This window comes from Lissotriton vulgaris, chromosome 10, assembly GCF_964263255.1.
Source record: "Lissotriton vulgaris chromosome 10, aLisVul1.2, whole genome shotgun sequence".
NCBI classification, from domain to species: Eukaryota; Metazoa; Chordata; class Amphibia; order Caudata; family Salamandridae; genus Lissotriton; species Lissotriton vulgaris.
In genome coordinates, this window is record NC_141698.1 from 826,972,894 (window position 1) to 826,994,522 (window position 21,629).

Genomic DNA, 21,629 nt, shown 5'->3' on the forward strand with positions numbered 1-21,629 from the left:
TTCACCTTAGAGATGCCCAGGAAGGACCATCTCACAGGGAAAGCCAGGATGGGTTCCCCAGCGGTATACAGCGCCGGGACGCCCCTTTGCTGGGGCAGCTGTGCGCTTTACAAGTATACGACATTTAACATTCACATTTTAACATGTATGGCTCTGCTTTGTAAAGTTCTGTGTCACTCTGCATTGGATGCAGCAATGCTTTCTGCTTTGCTGTAGTGTGGTGAGTCACTGTGACGTCACTCTGCTTCAAATCCGATAAAGCTTTCAGTTGAGATGTGTGTCGTAGCTCTGTAGGGCTCTGCCTGATCTGATGAAGCTTTCAGTCAGGGATCTGCGTGGTGTGACTCTTCGGGGTTCTGAGCCGGAAGATTTTTGATCCAGAGAAGCCCACGATGAGAAGCAGTGCAGCTTTGCGTGGCTTTGCCTCACTTCACATTGGGTATGATGAAACCTTCATGTAGACAGGGAGAAGTGCACTCTCACTCTTGCTAAGGGTCTAGGACCTTGAGGAGAGCAGTTAGGAGCAGGACTCCCTCCTGCAGAAACAAGATGAGGGGACCAGGTCAGGTCTAGGTGGGTTTTCTAAGCTGCAAAGCAGAATAGAAAGCTTGTTCTGTCCCTGTAGCTAGAGCAGGGGGTCAGTCAACTAAGCATTTGCAGTCCCTTCTGGGGGATTGGTGTCGTTACAACGCAGGCTATTACAACGCCTGCTGTTACAACGCGGTTTTTACATCGCATACCACTACAACGCATAGTGCTTTTAAGCGCTGGATAGTGATTTATTTAATTTACTATTCCAACTCCAGTCCCCGTGGATAGTAGGGAAGGTGTTGGATAGTAAATTAAATATATTCCCTATCCTAGAGCGCCCCCCAGCTCAATGCGTTGTAATGGTTTGCGTTGTAATGGTTGCGTTGTAATGGTAGTGCGTTGTAATAAATGCGTTGTAAGTGATGTTTCCCCTTCTGGGTCATGGGTTTCAGGCAAGCTTGTCCATTCTTCCTTCTTCAGGCAGTTGGGCGGTTCTTTTTCTGAATCTCCTCAGGTCCATCAGTGTTCTGATGGGAGGTTCTAAGATTGTCACTTTTATTCCTAGTACCATCCTGTGTTTAGGAACACCTACTTTGTCTAATCCTAAATCTGATTACAAAATTAAGATATTTACTAATTTGTAAGCTCCTCATGTCAGTAAAATCAGGCTCCCCATATGACCCCTTTCCAGTAGCAGCGGCAAAACTGGCTCTACATCCGATCGCCACATCACTTACCTTCCTATTTAATTCCATGTTTAAAGAAGGACATTTTCCCACATGTGGAAAATCGCATCAGTCATGCCGCTTCTAAAAAAGTCTGGACTCAAAGGCCACAAATAGTTTCTGACCTATCTCACGTCTTCCATTCCTAACTTAAATGACTGAGAGACGTATGAACATACAATGAAGTACCTATCTTCATGATGCCAAAGTTCTGGACCCCACGCAGTACGGGTTCAGACAAGGGCATAGCACAGAAACTGCACTCCTTAAATCTACTGAAGAGATTAGGGTGGCCTTGGACAAGGGAGGAAAGGCTGTCATGATCATGCTCGACCTCTCTGCGGCCTTTGATACAGTCCATCATGGAATATTGTTGGACCGTTTACTGGCCTGCGGAGTTTAGGATAAAACATGGACTTTTTTGAGATCCTTCCTCTCAGATAGACGACATTAGGCGATTTCTACTCTAGACCTTTCTCGCTGCCCTGTGGAGTGCCACATGGGTCATCTTTGAGCCCCACACTTTTTAATGTGTACGAGTCGTCTCTAGCCCCCTTGATGAGTCCTTTGGCTTTTGCTTTACCCCTTACGTGGACGACACTCAAATTCTGGTGTCTTTTCATCCAGTGCAAGAAAAGGCAACCGGTAAGAGGCTCCAGGATTGTATGGAAGAAGTTGGGAGCTGGATGTCCAGAAATTGCCTAAAGCTCAACTCAAGTAAAACTGAGGTCATCCTGTTTAGGAATTACGCTAATTTCTGGACTCCCAGCTGGTGGCCAGACACTATGGGGTCTCTCTCGACTCCCTCTGGGAAAGTGAAAAACTTGGAAGTACTATTAGATGACCGGCTTGACCTAGACAAGCAAGTTGATGCAGTAGTCTCTGCTACAACATACATTCTCAAAACAACAAAGAAAATGTAGCCTTTTCTGCCGAAAGACAGCCAGCGCACAGTAGTGACAGCATTAATTATGTCAATATTAGACTACTGTAACAGTCTATACCTGAATATGTAGGAGCGCTATTTGCACAAACTACAAATGTTGCAGAATGCGACCACTAGATTGCTCACTGGGATTCCAAAATGTGCACCGATACCAAGTGAAATAAAAAGACTTCACTGGTAGCTCGTTAGAAAATGGGTGCAGTTCAAGTCCCTGAGATTCATTTTTAGAGCCTTACAGGGTAGCGTCCTGTCCATCTGCAACAACAATTTCAGTGGTATGTGCTCAAAAGACCACTTCGCTCCGCAGGATCACAACTAGTGATAGTACCACCCATAAAAAAGCTAGGTGGGGAGGCAGAAGGCTTGGAATCAGCTCCCTTTTCATTTGATGAACGCTAATGATTTACTTGTATTCAGGAAGGCCCTCAAAACATGGCTGTTTTGAACTACACTGGGCATAAAAGGTTTGGCTCTTGGAGGACTACAGTAAGCGTCCGAACACCTTAGGGTAACCGCTGTCCTTTAACAGTTGTGCTTAATAAGCATTCATAACATAACATATTCCGTCGGTACCTGTAGCCTGGTGGGACCACTACCTACTGCCTTTTAGTATGTTGACGCCAAGTCAGTTCCTGCACTCACAGGGTAGGTGCTCCAAACCTATATTGGTCCAGAAATTGGCAGCATTAACCCAGGATGCTTTTGAAGAGGCGCTGGCTGGCTGGCAGACCTCCTGAGTTAGGGGACAACATCCAGAGAGCTGATAACTTAAAATCAAGTTGGATGATGGAGGCTGTGGACACCCTGATACCGCAGAAACAATGTAAAAGTGGGCATGTATCTCCCTCTGCAAAGTGGTTCTTGGGAGAACTGGCGCAAATGAAATCCATCTGTAAGTATCTTGAGCGCCAGTGGAGGAAGAGCTATCTCGATGTAGACAGACGGAAATATTTAGAGGCTCTGAAGCTCTACCATTGTCAGAAATTAAGCTAGCTAAAAATTCAACTAAGAACATCTTTCAGGTAGTGAAACAACTATCCTCTATGGAATGGGTGACAGCTACGCTCCCTGCTTCTACGGATTATTGTAATAAGGTTGCTGACTTTTTCATTGATAAGATTAATGCCAGCTTTCCAGAAAGTAGTGGGAGGCATGTTCCTGTGCCTGGTATGAAGGCACCGTGGACCGAAGATAAGTTTGCCCTCTGTCCTTCGGTGGAAAACAAGGTCCTTGGGCTGATGGAGGCTATGAAATCTGGGTCACCTCTGTATCTGGCCCCTCCAGAATTTCTGCAACTAGGGAGGAAAATGATCGCCCCTGTTCTCACCTCACTACTGAACCTGTCCTTTAGCACGGGGCAGGTCCCCACCAACTGGAAACATGCCATGGTGGTCCCACTGTTGAAGAAACCTTCATTGGACCCTGCTCTCCCTGAAAATTTAAGACCCATATCTCTACTCCCCTATGTTGCAAAAATTACAGAGGAACATCTAAATCATCAACTCACATGGTTTTTGGAAGAGAGCCGAGTTCTTCATCATACCCAGTCCGGATTTAGGCCTTTGTATAGTACGGAGTCCCCTCTCACCCTGGCAGTCGAAGTGCTGAGGAAGGTAGTGGTCGCTCTTTGGATGAGGGGGACAGTGGCGAGAGTAAGGTCGGTGGAGCTGGCGGTTCGGGGTGTAGAAGGTGAGTCGTCTGTTGAGGTATGTCGGTCCGGTGTTGTGGAGTGCTTTGTGTGCGTGGGTGAGGAGTATGAAGGTGATCCTCTTGTTGACGGAAAGCCAGTGCAGGTCTTTTAGGTGAGGTGTGATGTGGCTGCGGCCAGGGATGTCGAGGATCAAACATGCAGAAGCGTTCTGTATGTGTTGTAGTCACTTCAGGAGTTTTGCCGAGGCTCCTGTGTAGAGGGGGTTACTGTAGTCTAGCCTGCTGCTGATGAGGGCCTGGGTGACGTTCTTCTTGTTTCTATGGGGATCCACCTGTAGATCTTGAGGGGCATGCGGAGGATGTTGAAGCAGGAGGACGAGACAGCTTTGACTTGCTTGGTCATGGAGAGTGTTGAGTAGAAGATGAATCCTAGGTTGCGTGCGTGGTCGGTGGGTGTTGGTGCTAATCCCAGTGTGGTTGGCGACAAGGAGTTGTCCCACGCCAAGGGAGTGGAGCCAAGGATGAGGACTTCCGACTTGTCTGAGTTCAGCTTCAGGCAGGTGATCTTCATCCACTCTGCGACGGCTTTCATTCCTTCGTGAAGGTTGGTTTTGGCGGTGAGGGGGTCCTTGGTGAGGGAGAGGATCAGCTGGGTGTCATCGGCTTAGGAGATGATGTTGAGATTGGACAGTCGGGCGACGTGAGCGAGTGGTGCCATGTAGATGTTGAACAATGTTGGGCTGAGGGATGATCCTTGGTGTACGCCGCAGATGACCTTGGTGGCTCTGGATTGTAAAGGGGAAGGCGGACACTCTGGGTTCTGCCCGAGAGGAAGGAGGTGGTCCAGTCCAGTGCCTTGTTTCGTGTGCGTAGGGTGTGGTGGCAGACAGTGTTGAAGGCGGCTGACAGGTCCAGGAGGATGAGGGCCGCGGTTTTGCCATTGTCCAGTAGGATCCTGATGTCATTAGTGGTGGCGATGAGGGCAGCTTTGGGGCTGTGGTTGCTGCGGAGCCTGGACTGGGACGGATCCAGGATGCTGTTCTCCCCGAGGTAGTGGGTCAGTTGTCTGTTCACGGTCTTCTCGATGACCTTTGCTGGGAACGGGAGCAGGGAGATGGGTTGGAAGTTTTTGAGGTCCTTTGGATCCGCCTTGGATTTTTTGAGTAAGGCGTTGATCTCAGCGTACTTCCAGCTTTCCGGGAAGGTCGCGGCCTCCAAGGAGATGTTGACGGCCTTGCGGAGATGGGGTGCGATGGTGGAGCTGGCTTTGTTGAAGATGTTGTGTGGGCATGGGTCTGACGGAGAGCCGAAGTCAATCAATCAATCAATCAATCAATCAATCAATCAATCAAATAATTTGTAAAGCGCACTACATACCCGCAAGGGTTTCAAGGTGCTGAGGGGTGGGGAGGAAGGGGGTGCTTGAGTTGTCTCCTGAAGGTTAGAAGGTCTTAGGTTTGTCATACGATGAGGGGGAGGGTGTTCCAGGTCTTGGCGGCGCGGTGGGAGAAGGATTTGCCTCCGGCTGTGGTTCTAGGGATGCTTGGACGGTAGCCAGGGAGAGGTCTGTGGAGTGGAGTTTCCTGTTGGGTACGTAGAAGAAGAGTCGACTGTTGAGATAGGCTGGGCCGGTCTTGTGGAGTGCCTTTTGTGCGTGGATCAGGAGCTTGAAGGAGATTCTTATGTCAACAGGGAGCCAGAGCAGGTTCCTCAGGTGGGGGGTGATGTTGTTGCGGCGTGGGACATCGAGGATCAGGCGTGCAGAGGCATTCTGGATTATTTGCAGTCTGTTGATGAGCTTGGTCGGGGCTCTGGCGTAGAGGTCATTTCTGTAGTCTAGTCTGCTGCTGACTAGGGCCTGGGTGACTGTTTTCCTTGTGTCTGTCGGGATCCATCTGTTGATTTTGCAGAGGAAACGGAGGGTGTTGAAGCATGAGGAGGAGACAGCGTTGACTTGTTTGGTCATGGTGAGTTTTGAGTCAAGGGTGACTCCCAGGTTTCGTGTGTGGTTGGTGGGTGCGGGGGGGTATCCCCAGTGATGCTGTAGTATCGGGTTCCCAAGGCCTACATGCTCCGAAGATAACCCACTTACATTCAAGAACTGTTGGCACGGAAACTGCAAAATTCAAAGAACAAGTTTATTAAGACCCCATGGGGTGGTGGTACATTCCTACAGCACCCTTCGGTAATGCAAGAAGTATCACACCGAACATCGGTGTGACCCGTTCTTTTATACAATATGCAGGTAATAAAAAGATAGGCGGTACAAAGTTACAGAACAGAATTTACATATATGGTCATTTTTGGAACACAGCCAGCTCATTGGAGGGGTTACAACCCCGCTGGTCAGTTTGGCGGCACATTCCTGAGGGGTGACTGGTCAGTTGGGACTGCGCATGTACAGGCTTGACTGTTGCTAAAAATAGCCTGTTGCTGGGCAAACTCGAGTGGTCAGTGGTACGGACAACGGACTAAAGGGCACGCTGGCCACGAGGCCGCTCATGATCTAAGATGGCCGCCGTAACACACAAGATGGAGCTTCCAAATATAGCTAAGTTAAGTGGGAAACGTGTAGCAACAGCTAAGCGCTAACTCGGCCATTGTCAAATTACGACAGACGACCCTTTTAGCGTTTAGCTGAAGCTACCTCATAGTGAACATAGTCAGGGTGTTCATCTTCAATATCAATTAGCATTATTTGAGTTACTTCTTTATGAAGCATCATTTTGTCGTGAGCAAGAGCTCGTCTTGATGGTATGCAAGCCGATAAGCACATAGAACACAAAGCTGGGCCACATTGAATACATAAGCATACAAAGAACAGTATCCCCACAATGATGCATAAAATCGTTAGCAGTTTCCAACCCCAAGTGGTAAGCATGGGCCAGAACCACCCTGAAAGAGTCCAAGTTCCATTATCCGGGTGTATTTCAGCAGCTATCTTATGCAATTTAGAAATAGCATCATAAACAGATGGAGAATTGTCAGGTACGTATACACAGCAGCTGCTTCCGATAATTCTACACGCCCCCCCACGGTCAGCTAGGACTACATCTAAAACCATTCTATTTTGGAGCGTAACAATCCTAGAAATCTGAACTTCTTCCGTAATATTTCCAAGTGCAATAGCAGTATCATTGGCCACAGCCTCAACAACACGGGTCAATCGTCGTATTTTCCGACTATTCAGAGCGGCCCCCACAAAGGAAAACAGTCCCAAATTAAAGTCCACATATTGTTGTAAGGCAGTATCAGTCTGGTCGATATCATCCAGAACAACAGTCCGTTTAACACGATTCAAAACGAAGTCATGATACAAAATATAATCATTATGATACATGGGCGGGGCGATGAATACAGGGGGTAATACAAAAGATACATAACAAGTGCCTAACCATCCCAACGGAAGCTGATGATAACCTTTCGTTCCACAAATGAAATAAGTGTTGCGAGATGCTACAAACGATATGCCATTCGGGCTGTCAAAGGTAAGTGTGGTGTTGCATTCACTTTTCCCCACCGGAATTGTACCTTTATTGCGTATACACAGATCAGCTTTAGTAGCAATGACATTAATAGCATGTGAGCTAGATACATTGATGTTCCGTTGATTGCTGTATACACGTGGGGCAGATGCATTATCGGGGCGGTACTCCTCCCATTCAAATCGAGTACCCTCAGCTCGTGGATACCCATCCCTGTCGTGATAACAAATTTTATTCAAACGGAAAAGCACCCCCCCTTTTGTTGGCCATCTCAAAGTGAAGAGAAGAGTGTACCAGGCATTACAGGATCCATTATGTGAAAACGGGAGAGGAATGAGTGGAGTGCCCCCTTTCTTCTGGTGCCCAGGCAACATTCCACACACCCAACAATTAGACGTATTTGTCATGTTATGCGTATGATGCAGAATCTGAATGAAGCTATTGTTCAAATAAGTCTGTCGGTGCCGTTCTTCATGATAGGGTAATGTGAAGTGAAAATGTTCAGATGGAGCCGGGGTAGTCGGCAGCAAATGTTCACGTGCAGGCACCACAAGTTCAACTACCCAGGCTATCACAGCTATTACCACAATTGTCAAGACAAAAAGGATGGCACCAAGTATTCTTTTGTCTCGTGATGCAGAAGACGCCATAGTTCAAAAAGTTCTTAATGTCTCAGATAGTTCAAATTGTTCACAAAGTCTCAAATATACATATGTATATACCTAAAAAAGAAAAATACGGTGCTGAGCTCCGAGGTAGCCGTTGTTTTCTTCTCCGGGGTCAAGACAGGTGTCGCTACTCTTGGCAGAACTGATCCCCCCACCTTGAGATTCCCGGTTTCCGTTTCACAAACCCCAGAGCGGTAACCAACCAGTCTCGAAAACCAAAAAAAATCTTCTTATCTTGGCCGCAGATTATAGCGCTCTCGTCCAGAAACAGTATGGTCCGGGAAGGCTCCCTCAACTTCGGCCGACGTCACAGCTGGGCTCTTTTCTTTCTCCAGAATCTCTTTGTAGTCAGTCAACACAGCAGGATTCACCAGATCAGGAGAGACACGACGGCAGTGAGTTGAATGCACCCACCGCTTCCTATTGGTCACTCGTACAGCTGTGCGAGTCGCCAGGAGGACCTGCTCGGGGCCACGCCACCTCGGTTCCAAGCTGTTCGCCCTCTCAAACGACTTTATCATCACAAAGTCGCCAGGATGAAGATTGTGGGCCTCTCCAGTAGAGTTGTCAGGGAGCGCTTCTCGAACCTGTTGATGAATAGAAAGCAAATCATTTGTTAATCGTGCCAAATAATCGTTCATCAATATACAAGGCACATCATGTATCAATCGCGGCTTAGGCACTCCCCAGATGTTCATCGGCCTTCCAAACACCACTTCATATGGTGTGAGGCCAGTTCAAGAGTGGGGCACTGATCTGAGAGAGAGTAATGCTAACGGCAAAGCATCCGGCCACTTCAATGACGTAGACGCCACAATCTTAGCCAGTTTGAGTTTCAACGTGGCATTGTACCGTTCAACGAGACCGGCCGACTGAGGGTGGAACACAGCGTGAAACTTCTGCTGAATCCCCAGCCCCTTCAGCACATACTCCACAATCTTCCCGACAAAATGAGGCCCATTATCGCTCCACAAAAATTTACAAACTCCAAATCGAGGGAAAAACTCCTTAAGCAACACCTTAGCTGTTGTCAGAGCTGTATTGTCTTTCGTGGGGAAAGCCTCTACCCATTTGCTAAAAGCACATACCACCACTAAGACATACTTCAGGTTGTTGCAATGCTCAAGCTGGATATAATCAATTTGGAGTACCTCGAATGGTGCAGAAGGTGGAACGAACCCTCCTTTCGGAGTATGGGTCCCCTTTGCAGGATTGTGCTGCAAACATATCAGGCAGGTCTGCACTACTCTCTTGGCAGTATTTCCAATCTCGGGATGCTCCCAAACTCGTGTTAACAGTCGAGTGATTGCAAGAGCCCCCACGTGCGCCAACCCATGTGTCATCTGAACCATCGCTTGCATGTAAGCTGCAGGTAATTTCCATCTTTCCATGTCTTTGCTTCTCCATCAACCTTCATCACCTAGCACCCCATCTGCTGCCCATGCCGCAAGTTCAGATTCAGTAGCTGATTTCTGAATATCTAATATCTCTGCTCTATCATCATACCAGCGCTCAGCCTGTGATTGTGTCACGTACATGGGGGAGTCAGTTCGGGACATAGCCGTTTGTCTCGCTATGCTGTCCGCAAATGCATTTCCCTGACCCACTTTATCAGTGATCTTTTTATGGGCACTACATTTTATTATCGCTACTTTCTTTGGGCAAAGTAACACGTTTAGGAGATCACGCACTAGCTCTCCGTGCATAATATGTACTCCATGTGAAGTCAAAAACCCACGCTCTCTCCAGAGTAGCCCGAAGTCATGTGCTACTCCGAAGGCGTACCGGCTGTCTGTGTATATATTCACACATAGGCCAGCACTCAATTCGCAGGCTCTTGTCAAGGCTATCAGCTCTGCTGCCTGAGCAGATTTCTGTGGTATTCTAGCTGTTTCCACCACTGTCTTAAGTGTCGTGATCGCATAGGCTGCGGAAGTCGTGCCATCTGGCAGCCTCAAACACGATCCATCAACCCACAGTTCCCCATCCACATCTGGAAGTGGCATATCCTGTAGGTCGACACGACCCTTTGTCTGTTCCTCGGTCAGAAAAACACAGTCATGATGTTTTTCTTCCTGACCCTCCTCGACCGGATAGGGCAATAAAGTGGCAGGGTTCAGGGTAGCACATCTTTTCAGCGTGATATGTGGCGCCAACAGTGTAAGCTCATATCCTGTTAACCGTGCACTCGTGAGATATTGGGTCTTTGTTTGATTTAGCAGAGCATCTACTGCGTGGGGAACTAACACCAACAATCTGTGCGAGAACACTATTCCCTCACTCTGCCTTATAGCTACTGCTGTTGCTGCCACTGCTCGAAAACACCCAGGCAACCCTCGTGCTACAGGATCAAGAATGGCTGAAAAATACGCACATGGCCTCTGCTTATCCCCGTGTGCTTGCACTAACACTGATAACGGGCACCCATCTTTCTCGTGCACGTACAATGTGAAAATCTTCGTGTAATCTGGTGTACCTAATACGGGGGCAGAGCAGAGGGCCTGTCTCAATTGTTCAAAAGCATTTTGACAGTCATCTGTCCATTCAAGGGGCATTGGTGTAGCTTTGGACAGTAACGCTAGCAAGGGTTTTATAATGTGCGAAAACCCCATGATCCACTGCCTACAAAAGGACGTTACCCTATGAAGGCGCGTACATCTCTCTGTGTGCGGGGGACTGGCGTATCTAAAATCGCCTGAATTCGATCTGATGTTAATGCACACCCCTCCTTAGACAAAAGATGACCGAGGTAGGTCACCTTGGGTCTACAGTATTGAAGTTTTTTCTTAGAAACCTTGTGATTATTCTGTGCCAGAAAAGAAAGCAACGCAATCGTACTCTCCTCACATTGTGCATAAGAATCTGCAGCAAGCAAAAGGTCATCCACATACTGGATAAGGACAACCCCAGACTGTAACTCAAAGGAATCAAGCTGTCTTTTCAGAGCCTGGCTGTAGATACTCGGGCTCTCAGTGTAACCTTGAGGAACACGACAAAATGTATACGATTTATTATTTAACGTGAAGCCAAACAAATATCTGCTATCAGGATGGACAGGGATGGAAAAGAACGCATTTTTCAAGTCAATTACACTAAAGGTCGTTGCCGTTGGTGGCACCAGTGTAAGCAAGGTCGTAATGTCGGACACCACCGGGTATTGGGGAATGACAATTTTGTTAATTTCTCTCAAGTCAATAATAAACCGATAGACTTTGTCATCAGTATCTCTCTTAAGGATCGGAAGAATAGGGCTGTTACAAACATTATAGGGAACCTCCTCCACCACTCCTGCAGTTATCAAATCTTGAACAATATGTGTCAGAGCAATTTCACCTTCCCTCGAAATCTTATACTGTGGTACCCGTGGCAGAGAGGCCCCCTCCTTAACAGTAATATGAATAGGTGGAATACGCATCTCTCCCACATCCGTGTCTGAGGTCGCCCATAACGTGTGCGGGAGAGAGGCTAAAGCTGGAATGTCTAGTATAGTGCAAAACCTATCTGAATCAGGATAATTGTCATTCAGGATAACCCGCACTCCCTCAGGAGCGCACCGTATCGTTGCTCGAAAATATTTAAGCAAATCAATGCCCAGGATATTATCTGGTGTATGGGGTGATAGCAAAAATTGACCAAAACTGAAAAATTTGTCAAGGCAAAGTGCAAGGGGTTTTGACAATGGGCTAGGGGAGGGTGTGCCATCAAACCCTACACATGTTATCATTTCGCCAGACAGGGGAGCCCTCGGAACCAAGTGTTTTGACAAAGCGCTATGAGTAGCTCCTGTGTCGACTAGAAATTGAACAGTAGAACCCAAAATGCCCGCTGTTACATATGGACCCTTCTGATCTACCGGCACTTCAATTGATTCCGTACCCCATCCTACGCAGTCCTATGCATGCACGTAATCCTGGTGCTCCACATTCTCACCCTCCGATATCTGATATTGGTTTCGTCTATCAAAAGTATTTCGTTCATCCTGGCCACGGCCCCTCTCCTCAGCCCTTCCACGATCACCTCCACCACCTCTTGCTCCCGTATAACTTCCTCTCGACCTACCACCTCCACGACCACGCTGACTACGTTGTTCACGAAGTACCGGACAATCGTCAGCCCAATGCCCAAACTCTTTACAATACGCACATTGATCCTCCACTATATCCGTACGACCATACGACGTATTGCCTCCACCTCGTCTACCTCTATCATTCCCTCTACCCTGTGTTCCACGAACCTGTGCCAACATCACCTTCGTTTTTATTTCTTTCGCTTTTTTATCAACACTTTCTTTAGCCTCCAACTCCTGCCGCTCATAATACTGAGCCATAGTTAACAAAGACGCAGGGGTCGCCGTGGCCCAGGAACTCTCACTCGATTTCAATCGCTTTGCAATCTCCGGTAAGAGATTAGCCACATACTTATCTACAAACAAATGCCTACCCGTATCGTCTGTTAACAATTGACCACTGTAATCGTGAAACGCTTCTTCGAAGCGTGTAAAGAAATCTGAAACCGTTTCATCTGGCTTTTGTTTGCACGAAGCTAACATAGTCCAATCGATCTTTTTAGAAGGTACGAGCATTTTTAATTTATTCAAAATAGCCGCCGGGAGGTCTAAAATCAACTGGCAGGGCTTACATGCCGGTTCCCTATCTAAATCAGCTGCATTTATTTCTTTCCATGTTCCCCCAAGTATTGTTTCATCATTATTTTTACGAATTTGTCTCCACATATCAGGCGGAAGAATTAACCCAAAAAACAGATCTATATCGACAAGAGTCATCACACAAGACGAAATAGCCCCTTCCACCCCTTCATAGAATGCTGACGGATTTTTACGAAGATCAGGTAAAGAATTTTTCAATGCCATAACATCTGCTCTATTCCAAGGCGTATACACCCAGTTATATATAAAATACCCCTTCGCATCCTTTGACAATTTATCATCATCTGTACCTTCCCCTTTTGGTGGAACATACAAAGGTGCGGCTTCACGCATAGGCATAACATGCATTGCAGAACTCTTATATGAACCCCGGAGAGAACACTCCTTAGACTGCCCATTAGACTCCGGCCCGGACTCCTTATTCTTTTTCCGCTCGTCCCGCAATCTGGTAGTCTCATCTCGCAGCTGGATCAGTTGCTTGTAAAGGGCGTCGACATCTGCAAGATCAAATATACCTTTATCCAAATTCTCACGGTGAACTGACACAACCTTAGGTTCTAGCGTATCTGAAAGTTGACGATATGCGATAACAACTTCATTTGCCAAAGTAGCCAAAAAATACAATAATTCTTGTTCTGTCCAATTACCCCTCTCAGTAACAACTTCAGACTGGGAAACAAAATTCGTATTCACTTTACGAGCCCAACTACGTAAATGTGCGGATCTCTCCGCAGAAAACCTGACACCAGATGTACCCTTCTTTCCCGGCTTATCCTGTCCGTCATCATCCGAATCTGCAGTTGGAGCCGTAGGCGAAACGTACGGAGGCGGTGATCGATCTAGCAATGAAAAATCATCAATTTCATTATTAAGGACAGGATAAAGCGGTCGGCGAATAGGGAATTGACCAGTCGTTTGCAATTTACGTTCCCGTTCCTCCCTTTCTTTCTTCTCCTGAGCCTCCTTCTCCTCAAGCTGTAAAGCCTTATCACGAGCAGCCTTGCGCTGCTCTTTGTCCGCCAAGGCAACTTCACGTTTCATTCGCTCACGCACCGCTTTCTCCCACATTCGTACACAATCAAACATATTTTGTCTAGACCTTCGTTGAAACAAACATTGCTCCACAAACTGTACTTTACGCAAATCGAACGACCCATGTAGAGGCCATTGCAATTCGGGATCCGATTTAGTATACTTATTCCATAATTTACTGTACATTATAGGGGGAAGGCCAAATTTGATATACATTTCACGATTTGGTGTTCCTTCTGGGGGAGCCGGCTGTGCTTCCGCTAACCTAATTGTGGTACCATTTCCAAGACAGCACATCCCTCGGAGTGTGCTTAAAACAGGCATGTTCAAAAAGTATCACGAAAGCGCGATACCATATAAAATGGCACTTACAGTACTTCACACAAACGTGCCGCTCAAAGGGAAAAAAAACAAAATTAGAGAAACATCTCTACATGCCTGCCTATGTGAAGTGCACTACACATATAGATTCAAAGTTCACAAGTTCACAAATGTTAGCTAACTCAAATCAAAGTCATAGGTCAAATGACTTCGGCAAGCGTCCGAGGACTACCTTACCGATCACAAATCATAGAACTTCAGTAAGCGTCCGCAGACTACCTTACCGATCACAGATCTTACCCAAAGTCTCAAAGGTCCAGATTCCAACTGCCAAGGTCTTTTAATCGAATCAGCCAAACGGCACTTTATCCAGCAACGCAGACGATCGAGAACTCAGTCGGAGACCGGCGCCACCTGGAAGGTCAGATCAGAAGGAAAGGAAGAAACACCGCGGGTGCCAAGACTCGGGTCACTCGGTGGCAGCGTACGCGTCCATGGCGAGTTTCCAAACCTTCGTCACGACCTCTCCTTCGGGCATCCGAGTCGCCGATGAGTCCCTTCGTGGTCGCCAATTTGTAGTATCGGGTTCCCAAGGCCTACATGCTCCGAAGATAACCCACTTACATTCAAGAACTGTTGGCACGGAAACTGAAAAATTCAAAGAACAAGTTTATTAAGACCCCATGGGGTGGTGGTACATTCCTACAGTACCCTTCGGTAATGCAAGAAGTATCACACCGAACATCGGTGTGACCCGTTCTTTTATACAATATGCAGGTAATAAAAAGATAGGCGGTACAAAGTTACAGAACAGAATGTACATATATGGTCATTTTTGGAACACAGCCAGCTCATTGGAGGGGTTACAACCCCGCTGGTCAGTTTGGCGGCACATTCCTGAGGGGTGACTTGTCAGTTGGGACTGCGCATGTACAGGCTTGACTGTTGCTAAAAATAGCCTGTTGCTGGGCAAACTCGAGTGGTCAGTGGTACGGACAACGGACTAAAGGGCACGCTGGCCACGAGGCCGCTCATGATCTAAGATGGCCGCCGTAACACACAAGATGGCGCTTCCAAATATAGCTAAGTTAAGCGGGAAACGTGTAGCAACAGCTAAGCGCTAACTCGGCCATTGTCAAATTACGACAATGCGGGCCACCAGGAGTCGTCCCAAGCTGAGGCGTTGGGCCCAGGATGAGGATATCCGTTTTGTCTGTGTTCAGTTTAAGGCTGTTATCCTCAATCCAGTCGGCATTCCCCGGTGGAGGTTGGATTTGGTGGTGAGGGGGTCCTTGGTGAGGGAGAGGATCAGTTTTGTGTCATCGGCGTAGGAGATTATGTTGAGGTTGTGATGTCAGGCGATGCGTGTGAGACGCGCCATGTAGACGTTGAACAGCATCGGGCTGAGGGAGGATCCCTGTGGGATGCCGCAGATGATCTCGGAGGCTTCGGATCAGAACGGGGGGAGGTGGACTCTCTGGGTTCTGCCGGAGAGGAAGGAGGAGGTCCAGTCCAGGGCCTTGTCTCAGATCCCTGTGTGGTGGAGTCGTGTGCGTAGTGTGCAGTGGCATATGGTGTCAAAGGTGGCGAAGAGGTCCAGTAGGATGAGTACCGCCGTCTCGCCCTTGTCCAGTAGTATCCTGATGTCGTCTGTGGTGGCGATGAGGGCGGTCTTGGTGTTGTGGTTGCTGCGGAAACCTGACTGGGAGGGGTCCAGGATGCTGTTGTCTTCGTGGTAGCAGGTGAGCTGGATGTTGACTATCTTCTCGATGACCTTAGCTGGGAACGGAAGCAGGGAGATGGGCCGGACGTTTTTCAGTTCGCTCGGGTCCGCCTTCGGTTTCTTCAGTAGGGCCTTGATCTCGGTGCGTTTCCAGCTTTCAGGGATTGTCGCGGTCTCGAAGGAGAGGTTGATGATGTTGCATAGGTGAAGTGCACTGGAGGTGCGGGATTTGTTGAAGATGTGGTGTGGAAAAGGGTCAGACGGCGAGCCAGAGTGGATTGTGCCCATGATCTTGATTGTATCTTCGATGCTCACGTTGGCCCAGGTTGACAGGGGGTCGCAGTCAGTGGGGTGAGGTGGTTCCGGTGTGTTGGAGCCTGTTAGGGTCATCCGGGGGTTGAAGCTATCGAGGATGTCGGCGATCTTCCAGTGGAAGAAGGTGGCGAGGGAGTCACACAGGGCTTGCGACGGTGGGATGTTGTTGGCGTTGGAGCTGGGGTTGGAGCGTTCCTTTACGACGTTGAAGAGCTCCTTGCTGTTTTGTGCGTTGTTGTCGAGGCGGTCTTTGAAGGAGGTCCTCTTGGCGGTTCTGATGAGGTGGTGGTGGTTGCGGATGGCATCTTTGTGGGCTACCCGGCTGCCCGGCGACTTCTCGCTGTGCCATATGTTCTCCAACTTCCGGCAGGCGCGCTTTGACGCTAGGAGTTCCGGGGTGACGCTGGAGTTCAGGAGTGGATGGTGTTCATGATTTTGATGGTGTCGTCTTCGTTTATGTTGGTCCAGGTGAGCAGGGGATCGGTGAGGATGGTGGCCGTAAGGTTGGTGGTCTCAGTGATTGTCGGGCGGTCAGGGTGTTGAAGCTGTCGTGGATGTCTGTGATCTTGCGATGGAAGAAGGTGGCAAGGGCGTCACACAGGTCTTGCAAAGGTGGGATGTCATTGGTGTTGGAGCTGAGGTTGGAGAGCTCCTTCACGATGTTGAAGAGCTCTTTGCTGCCTTGAATTTGCTAGACGTAAGTGCTGCATTTTACACAGTGTCCCACGGCCTCTTGCTTGAGAGGTTACAGGAGGTCGGGGTCAGATGTGTCACGTGGATTTGGTTGAAGAACTTTCTGGAGAATAGATCCTTCCAGGTCCTGCAACACCCTTTTAGCTCTAGAATCTGTCCTCTGAACCAGGGGGTGCCGCAGGGATCAGCTCTTAGGGCCACCCTGTTTAACATTTATATGCGTCTGCTTGCAAATATTATTTTGAGACATGGAATTAAGCTGGTGTCATATGCTGATGACACTCAGCTGGGTGTGACCCTGGAACAAAAGGAATCTGGAAGGGCTGCCAATTTTAAAACTTGCCTGTGGGAGCCTATGGACTGGATGACACTGAGTTGCCTCCAGCTGAAAACAGGGATGACAGAGGTGATGGTTGTTGGAAAACAGCTCTCTCTCTGGTCGCAGCATTTATGGCCGGAGGAACTAGGGCCTAGTCCAGTACCGAAAGCCAAGGTGAAAAATTTGGGAGTGTGGTTCGAGGAAAATCTACTTCTCTAAGCAAATTTCTGCTGTGGCCAGTACATGTTTCGGCATTCTTAAAATGCTACGTAAGATTCTGAACCTCCTCCCCCTTGATGCTAAAAGAAACATTATACAGGCTCTGGTCACGTCTTGCCTTGATTATTGCAATGTTCTGTATATAGGGGTGACTGCAAAAAAACTGAACATCTTGCAGAAGGTCCGAAATGCCGCAGCCCGGCTTATCTTGAATATCCCGAAGAGGGCCTCGGTGGGAGAAGATTTAAACGAACTGCATTGGCTCCCAATCCAGGCCAGAGTCACCTTCAAGGCCTTATGCTTCAGTCATAGGATCCTTAGGAAAAGGGGGCTGCGTTTTCTACTCCCATTCCTGACGGTCTACCAGCCCGCCTGTGATTTGAGATCCTTCGGCAGTGCTAGAATGACCAGGTCCAGGGTGCGAAAGGCTCAGGTTGGTGGGAGATACTTTGGTTTTCTGGCTTCCAAGGCATGGAATGAGCTTCCTGTGGAGCTGAGGACATCTAAGTCGGAGGCTATGTTCCGGAAGAAACAGAAAATCTGACTCTTCCGTCACCCCTCGGGAGGTCTAAAGCAACTCTGTGCCTCTTCTGTTTGGAGTTCTTCGTAGGAAGTTGGTTAGCATGGGAGGATTGCTGAGATTTATTGATGTCCTAGCGCGGGGACACTCCGTTTGGAGTAACCATAGCGCTTTACAAGCTTCCTAATAATACTAATAATATTCAAATTAAACCCAAGGGGAGTTTAATAGCACTCACTAGATTAAGTTTCTGTAAAGTCACCCCCCCCCGAGAAATGTGCCATGTTGCCCTTTTGATATGATCTCCATGCAAGAAAGTATGTACTTTTTTACTCTACTGAGCTATGTTTAACACCTTAAGAAGGTAAATTTTGCAGTCCTTACTGATCTCCTCTGGATAATATGCTGGCAGTCCAAAATGTGTCAATATATTGCTGCTAAATTCTATCTTCCTACCTTTGAGTGGGTAAATTCATAAAAGGGCTACTGAAACTAAGAAAAAGAAACAAAAGAAAAAAGCTAATAAGCAGCATAAGCGGGTGAGCTACTGTTTATACTGCTTTAACCTTGTTAGGGCAATTATATCCCTTTGGATGCAGTGTTTCTTAGTTGGTATATGTACATATATGTTTTGGTTTTAGCATTGCTTCTAAAACCAAAACAGAAGCAATGGTAAAACAACAGAAATGGTGGATGTTTTTAAGATGTGTGAAATATTGTGTTTTTATGAACTACACAAACAAAATAACCTATTTGCCTGTTGGATTCAATCAAAATAAAAGTATAAAAAGGAGTTAAAAAAACCTGGGGTTCAATTTCACCTAAATTTCAGAGTACATAAGGAAGTCTTTGACAAGTGAGCTGAGCATCAAAGGGTGCTGAAGAAACTAGAAATATTAAACATGTTGTTCAGCAGATCAGGAATTTGTTGTTATAGGCTGGAATCTTGTTGGCCTAATTCACAAATGTTGTAGTATGTAAAGAAATACTACAGTAGTCAGTATTACTACTATTGTACTACAAAATACAATTCCCAAACCACCAAGGGGAAATCTCCCCTTCCTCCTGCCCTATCTTTGCAATGGGAGGACCTTCACACATGTAAAATAACTATGTAGTAGCAAATGTAGCAGTGACCAGGGAATTGCCTGGAAAAAGAGAATCCTTACTACTAAATGGGAGGGGTTTAATGGCATGTAATGTAATGTAAAAAGATTTGTAGAGTGGGAATTAATCACTCATGAGGATCTCCAGGTGCTGAGTTAGTGCGCAAAGGGCTGGAGCATCAGTAGAAGAGCCAGGTCTTGAGTTTCTTGTCAAATGTTCTGAGCTAGGTGGCTGCTCCAATGTCCTAGGGGAGGGCATTCCAGGTCTTTACTGCTTGATAGGTGAATGAGTGGCCTTCTGCCCAGCAGCTGTAAAGGCAGCAAATGTATGCAAGGGTTAGGGAGACAAACTGTTGGTGTTAGGTTGGCTGTTGGAAGTGCAGATGGCAGTAGAGGTATGCAGGTCTATTCTGATGCAGCACTTTACAGGCGAGGGAGAGTATCTTGAAGTGGCAGCATTTCTGGAAGGGGAGCCGGTGGAGTTCCTAGAGGTGAGGTGTGATGTGGGTGTGGCCTGGTAGGTTGAGAACCAGTTTGGCTGCAGCATTTTAGAAGGTTTGGAACTTATTTGTGAGGTGAGTAGGTATTCCGTAGTAGAGCGCATTGCCGTAATCTAACCTGCTTGTTATCAAAGCCTGGGTGATGTTCTATCTGGTGTACTTCTGAGCATTGAGAGGATGCGTATATGATGCCGTGGATTTGGGGTGTCATTAAGAGCTCGGTGTTCATGATGATTCTCAGGTTTCCCAATTCAGTGGGCCGCCAGGTGGTGTCCCAGTGGAAGTTGTTGGCTCTGAAAATCAGGACTTCTGTTTTCTCAGTTTCAGGCACTTTGTGCAAATTCAAGTAGCAACTTCCATCATGCAGCATTTGAAGTTTTTTTTGCTGCTGATAGGGGCTTCTGAGTTACAAGACGAGTTACGTGTCATTGGCATACAAGATGATGCTGAGTCTGTGGGAACTGGATATCTTCACAAGGGGCACAAGTCAACTGTTAAAGAGGGAAAGGCTGAGGGGGGACCTCTGTGGGACTCCGCAGAGACGTCTTTTGGTTCAGAAGTGAAAGGCCTGATGCATTGCACTCTTCTTGACAGGAATGAGCGCATCCATTGAAGGGTTGGTCCTTGGATTCCTGCATCGAAGAGTCTGGTGATGAGTGTGTGGTGGGAGACCATGTCAAACTGGTGGAGAGGTTGAGCAGAATTAGGGATGTGGAGTCCATGATGGTGTGAATGTCGTCTGTTGAAGCTAGGTTCAATGGTTGCTGCGAAATTCTGATTGTGAGATGTCAAGGACTTGGTGCTGTTTTATATAGTGGGAACGCTGGCTGTTGAGGACTTTTTCCAAGATTTTTCCAGGGAAGGGAAGCAGATAAATGGGTTAATAGTTGCTGAGCACTTCCAGGCCTGCGGATGGTTTCTTGAGTAGAGGGATGACATATGTGTGTGTTTCCAAGCATCTGGGAATGTGGCCGTGTTGATGGATGGGTTTATAATGGACTGCAGCACTAATCTTCAAGTGATGTTGCCAAAGTTGCAGAGGTAGTGCGGACATGGATGTATGTGGGCACTTGAGCTGGTGGATGCCATGATCATTGTGGTTTCGTCAGTGGTCAGTGGTGTCGAGTTGGAGAGCTTTAGTGTTCCTGCATAGATGGGCCTTGAGAGGAGTTGGAGGGTCAAAATTCTTGTATGTGTTTGTCCCGGAATAAGGTAGAGAGTTGATTGCAGAAGTCCTGTGATGGTGTGATGGGGTTGTATATGGCTGCAGGTGGGTGAATTTGTTGGCGATTGTCAGGAGTTCTTTAGGTTTGTTGTTGCGGACTTCAATTTTCTAAGACAAGGCCCTCTATTTGACTTTGATCAGACCCTGGTAGTAGGATCTGAGCACGTCCTTGTAGGTGCTCCTGTCTGTGGATTTTGCCACATCCTTTCCAGCTGTCTGCAATGTCTCTTGGAGCTCCTGAGGGTGTCTGTGTACCAGTTTGTAGGTTTTTGGATTTTCCTGGGTTTGTTGGCCTTGAGGGGAGCGAGGCTGTTGGTGCAGATGGTGAACGATTCCTTGAGGCGTTGGGCATTTCTGTCAGCGGCGTCGGAGAGGGTGGGATGGTGCAGGTTGAGGGTGTTGATCCGCACTTGTTGCGTGATGTTTTTTTAAAAAAAATCTTTTTATTGAAATTTCATGTGAATTACAGTGCAACTACAAATAACTTGACAGACCATTACACTACTGCATTCATCTTCCATGTGCAATCAATGTACAATAAAAAGTGACTCTGTCTCATTACCTACTGACTGAAAGGGGAAAAACACACAGTTAATCAGTACAATTAATCCACAGAGTGTTCATTTAGATAATCTGTAAGATACTTCCAATAGTCTTTGGGTCGAGATCTGGCCGGTAGTTCTTCTTCATATGTATGTAACGTATCTCGACAATAGGTCATATCACAGATCCATAGCTTAATGCAGGGTGCAGTTTTGCTGTCCCAACACTTGGAAATCCTATGTTTAGCAATCAACAGTGCTACCACACAAAATTTCCGTTTCACAGCTCACACATTTACCAAAAGCCCCAATAGACAGGTACGGATGTTACAGTCAATCTCAATCCCCACCATTGCCTTTATCAATGTAGTAATCTCCCTCCAATAATCATGGATCTTCGGGCAGTGCCACGCAAGGTGGATAAAATCATCTCCTTCGAAACC